The sequence below is a fragment of the Hylobates moloch genome, unplaced genomic scaffold, assembly GCF_009828535.3.
Source record: "Hylobates moloch isolate HMO894 unplaced genomic scaffold, HMol_V3 SCAFFOLD_15, whole genome shotgun sequence".
In the NCBI taxonomy this organism is placed as follows: Eukaryota; Metazoa; Chordata; class Mammalia; order Primates; family Hylobatidae; genus Hylobates; species Hylobates moloch.
This window is the reverse complement of record NW_026652290.1, coordinates 14,359,817-14,365,643: the sequence shown is the minus strand read 5'-3', so window position 1 is coordinate 14,365,643 and position 5,827 is coordinate 14,359,817.

Here is a 5,827-nt window from a genome sequence, read left to right as displayed (position 1 = left end):
AAAATGACCAAAAGATCCATTCCTTAAATTAGACTACAAAAAAGTGAGAAATAAAATAAAATAAAATTTTAGAGATCCCTTATTCCAAACAATAAGAAGATGGTATTAAAAGAATCATATTAGTTGTGTCATGGCAAACCTTAAAAATTCTTTCAACTAAAGAGCAAAATCTGAGGTGAGACCCCTTATTCCAAACAATAAGAAGATGGTATTAAAAGAATCATATTAGTTGTGTCATGGCAAACCTTAAAAATTCTTCCAACTAAAGAGCAAAATCTGAGGTAAAACAAAGTTACACTCACACAGGCCACTTTGGATTCCACGCAACATTCACAGTGGACACTGCTCCGTTTTGTAGTCTGCTGGTTACAATTCCCATTGTGGCTTAGGTTAGCTTCCTGCTCAGGGAATTAGTCCCTCTTGGTTTGATATTTGTGTGACTCTTGGGATACCAATTCATTATTAATCTTTTTTCCTTCCTTGGGCAGTATTTGATTTCCCATCTTCTTCCATCTGTGGGATGCATACGATGTTTTGGGGCCTTTGTGTAGATGAACAGCTGAGAAGCTGAGACCCATAGAAAAGATGGCTGGAGAGACATATGAGTTGTAATCCATTTGTAGCTGGTGAAACTTTCCTTTCTTTAAGTTGTCTTTAGAATGTTCTGGATTTTGTGCAAAGGCCAGAAATATCAGCTGTTTATCTTGGCTAAAATCTGGTAATAAGATACTTGAAAAGATGTTTTAAAGAATTTTAAGGTTAAAACTCAACTTAATTAAAAGCTAATATCCACACTATATAATCCGCTATATATAGTGTATATATAATACACTATATATAGAAAATACACTATACATAGTGTATTACATAGCATGGATATTAGCATGGATATATATATACATATATATAATTAAAAGCTGATATTCAAGCTAAGTCACATATGTATATGTGTATATGTATATTTTACACACACACATACGCACACCCACACATGTATACATAAATGCACAAATATTTTTAAGGTCTTTCTGCTTTTCTCTTTAAATTCTGTTTCTGGGATTTTTTTTGTGTGTGTGAACTAAAACTCTCCCTCCACAAAAAAACAAAAATAAAAACATGTGCTTTTATGTTTGTGTGTTCAAACACTGCTAATAAAGACATACCCAAGACTGGGTAATTTATTAAGGAAAGAGGTTTAATGGACTCACAGGTCCACATGGCTAGGCAGGCCTCATAATCATAGCGGAAGGCAAATGAGGAGTAAAGTCACATCTTCCATGGTGGCAGGCAAGAGAGAGATTGTATGGGGAAGTCTCATTTATAAAACCATCAGACTCGTAAGACTTATTCACTACCATGAGAACAGTATGGGGAAAAACTGCCCCCATGATCCAGTTATCTCCACCTGGCCCCATCCTTGATACATGGGGATTATTACAATTTAAGGTGAGATTTGGGTAGAGACACAACCAAACCATATCATTCAGCCCCTGGCCCCTCCCAAATCTCATGTTCTCACACTTCGAAACAAATCATGCCTTCCCAACAGTCCCCCAAAGTCTTAACTCATTTCAGTATTAACTCAAAAGTTCACAGTCCAAAGTATCATCAGAGACAAGGCAAGTCCCTTCCACTTACGAATCTGTAAAATCAAAAGCAAGTAAGTTACTTCCTAGATATAATGGGGGTACAGGCAGTGGGTAAATATACCTGTTTCAAATGGGAGAAATTGGCCAAAACAAAAGGGCTAAGACTCCATGCAAGTCTGAAATCCCAAGGGCCAATCATTAAACCTTAAAGCTCCAAAATGATCTCCTTTGACTTAATGTCTCATATCCAGGTCATGCTGATACAAGAGGTGGGCTCCCACAGCCTCGGGCAGCTCCTCCCCTGTGGCTTCGCAGGGTACATCCCCCATCCTGGCTGCTTTCAGGGGCTAGTGTTGAATGTCTGCAGCTTTCCCAGGCACATAGTGCAAGCTGTTGGTGGATCTATTATTCTGGAGTACGGAGGATGGTGGCTCTCTTCTCACAGCTCTATTAGGCAGTACCCCAGTGGGGACTCTGTTCTCTTCCACACTGCCCTAGCAGAGATTCTTCATGAGGCCCCACCTCTGCAGCAAACTACTGCTTGGACATCCAGATGACAGGTATGCAATGCATATAATAATCACATCAGGGTAAATGGGGTATTCATCTCCTTAAGCATTTGTCCTTTGTGTTACAAACAATTCAATTCTTTTAGTTATTTGAAAATGTACAATTAAATTATTTTGACTATAGTAACCCTGTTTTGCTATCAAATACCAGGTATTATTCATTCATTTTTTTTTTTAACCCATTAGCTATTTTCATCTTCCCTACCACCCCAACTACCCTTCCCAGCCTCTGGTAACCATCCTGTACACTCTATGTATACGAGTTCAATCATTTTACATTTTAGCTCCCACAAATAAGTGAGAACATGTCTTTCTGTGCCTGGCTTATTTCACTTAAGACAGTGATCTCTGGTTCCATCCATGTTGTTGCAAATGACAGGATCTCATGCTTTTCCATGGCTAAATAATACTCCATTGTGTATAAGTACCACACTTTCTTTAGCCATTCGTCTATTGATGGACACTTAGATTGCTTCCAAATCTGGGCTATTATGAACAGTGTTTCAGCTAACATGGGAGTGCAGGCATCTCTTCAATATATTGATTTCCCTTCTATTGGTCATATACCTAGGAATGGTATTGCTGGATCTTATGGTAGCTCTATTTTTAGTTTTTTGAGGAACCTCCAAACTATTCTTCAGAGTGGTTATACTAATTTATATTCCCACAAACAGTGTACGAGGTTCACTTTTCTCCATATCCTCACTAGCATTTGTTATTGCCTGTCTTTTGGATATGGACAAATGGGGTCAAATCAAGTTTAAAAGCTTCTGCAGAATGAAGGGAACAATAAACAAAGTGAAGAGACAATGTGCAGAGTGGGAGAAATTATTTGCAAACTACCCATCTGATGAGGGATTAATAATTAGAATATATAAGAAGCTCAAACAATTTTATAGGTAAAGATCTAATAATTTGATTTAAAAAATGGGCAAAAGATTTGAATAGACATTGCCCAGAAGAAGACATACAAATGTCAAACAGGCATATGAAAACGCATTCAACATCATTGATTATCACAGAAAAGCAAATCAAAACTAAAATGAGATATCATCTCTCCCAGTTAAAAATCTTTTGTTAATTTTGTTTATAAATTTTCTAATTTAATTGTTTTTTTATTAGTCAAGTGCAGTAGTGAGAAGGGGAGAAGAGTAGAACAAAGAGTAAGATCTGTAACGAACTGTGAACAATCAATTGAGATACTTCGCTATCTTCAGACCAGCCTGCTTATTTTTCTTTTAATGTTCAGTTTGAGAGTTCTTTACATATTCTAAGTAGAAGCCCTATGTTGAATCTTGTGATTTCCAAATATTTTCCTCTAGTCTGTAGATTAACTTTAGATTAACTTTTCATTCTCTAAATGTAGTCTTTCACAGAGCAAAAGTTTTTAATTTTTTTGAAGTCTAAAAGAGTAATTATATTCTCTTATGAGTTGTGCTTTTGGTGTCATATCTAAGAACTTCTCATCTAGTCCTACTTCCTAAAATTTTTCTTTGTCTTATGCTAAAGTTTTTTAGTCTTACATTTTATATTTAAATCTATAATACACTTTGAATTAATTTTTAAATTAAGTATTAGGTTTAGGTTGAGACTCAATTATTTGCCCTTGGACATCTAATTGCTTTAACATCATCTGTTGAAAGAACTGTTCTTCCACTGAACCACTTTTATAACCTTTGCAAAAATCAGCTGGGCATATTTGTGTTGTTTAGTTTTGGGTTATCTCTTCTGTTCCATTGATCTATGAGTCTATCCCCCAACCAATATCACACTCTCTTGATTATTGTAGCCATATATTAAGTCTTAACATTGGATATAATAATCCACCCTACTTCATTCACTTTCAAAATTATTTTACTTAGTCCATGGTCTGTGCCTTGAGATATAAATTTTAAAATAAATTTTACTATATCTGCAAAAAATTTTTTTTGGAATTTTGATATGAATTGAATTGCACCTGTTGATGAAGTTGGAGAGAATTGACATCTTTATTGTGTTAAATCTTTCTATCCATTACAAAGTCATCTCTCCATTTATTTAAAGGTCCTTTGCATTTGTTCCTTTGGGTTCTGTCATTTTGGGCATAGAGGACCTATGTGTACATTGTTAGATTTGTACCTAATTATTTCTCTCTTTTCTGAAATAATTGTAAATAGTCTTGTATTCTTAATTGTGTTTTCCACATATTCATTGCTAGCATATAAAAATATGATTGATTTTTGTGTGTTGGTCTTGTATCCTATGATCTTGCTAAATTTATACATTAGTTCTGGGAGTTTTTAAAAGATTGCCTGGAATCTTCTATGTATACAATTATGTCATTTGAAATAGAAACAGTTAAATTTTTTTCCATTCAAACTGGCTATAGTTTGAATGCATCCCCCAAAGTTTTTGTATTGGAAACTTAATCCCCAATGCAACAGTGTTAAGAAGTGGAACCTTTAAAAGGTGATTAGGTCATGAGGGCTCTGAATGGATTAATGATGTATTGCGGAAGTGACTTCATTATCTCAGGAGTGGGCTCTGGATAAAAAGGATGAGTTTGGCTCCCTCATATCATCCTTCCCCCATCCCTCTCTCTCTTTCTATCTTGTACCCTTACGCTTTTGCCTTCTGCCACGGGATGATGCAGCAAGAAGGCCCTCACCAGACGTGGGCCCCTACACCTTGAACTTCTGAGCCTACAAAACTGTAAGAAATAAACAATTTTCTTAATAAATTATCCAGTCTGTGGCATTCTGTTATAGCAACACAAAATTAACTAACACAAATTTCAGTGTCTTTATTTCCACTGTGTGCCTTATTGCACCAGTGAGAACTTCCAGACTACATGGAATGAGAGTGATGATAGCAAACATCTTTGCCTGATCCTGATCTTAGGGGGAACTAATTCAGATTCTCACCATTAAGTATAATGCTAGCTTTTGTGTTTTTTGTAAATGATCTTTATCAATTTGAGGATATTTCCCTCTATTTTTTATTTTTAGAGAGGCTCTTTAGAATTATAAATAGATGCTGAATTTTGTCATAGATTTGATCTTTGTCAACTGATATGATCATGTGATTAGCCTGTTAATATGGTAGATTATATTGACTTATTTTCAAATATTTAAAAGCATTGCATACCTGGAATAAATCCCACTTGGCTATGGAGCATAATTCTTTTTTACATATTGCTGGATTCAAGTTGCTAATATTTTGTTTAGAAACGTTATGTCTAAGTTCATGTGAGATATTGATCTATAGCTTTTTCTCTTGTACTGTCTTTGGTTATAATATAAAGGTAATTTTGGCCTCATGTAATGACTTGGAAAGATGCTGTAAAGAATTTCTATTTTTTGGAAGATGCTACATAGAATCAGTGTAAGCCTTCTTTAGATGTTTGGGAGAACTCTAAATATTGGAGTGACTTGGATCTTGGTCATAAAACCTTGATTCTTTTCTGTCTACATTCTGTCCTTAGGAAATTTAATTTTAGTCTATTTTAAAATATGCTTCACCTGCCAATAAATCCAAAATTTATATCCCCAGCTCCATTCCATTGCACTTAGAATACATCAAACTTTCCCAACCATAGAGTATCAAATTCCTCACTGGCCTCATTTTTAACCAGTTCTTAAGCTAGGTCCCTGTTTGTCTGTAGGGTTGCATAACGAATGACCACAGGCT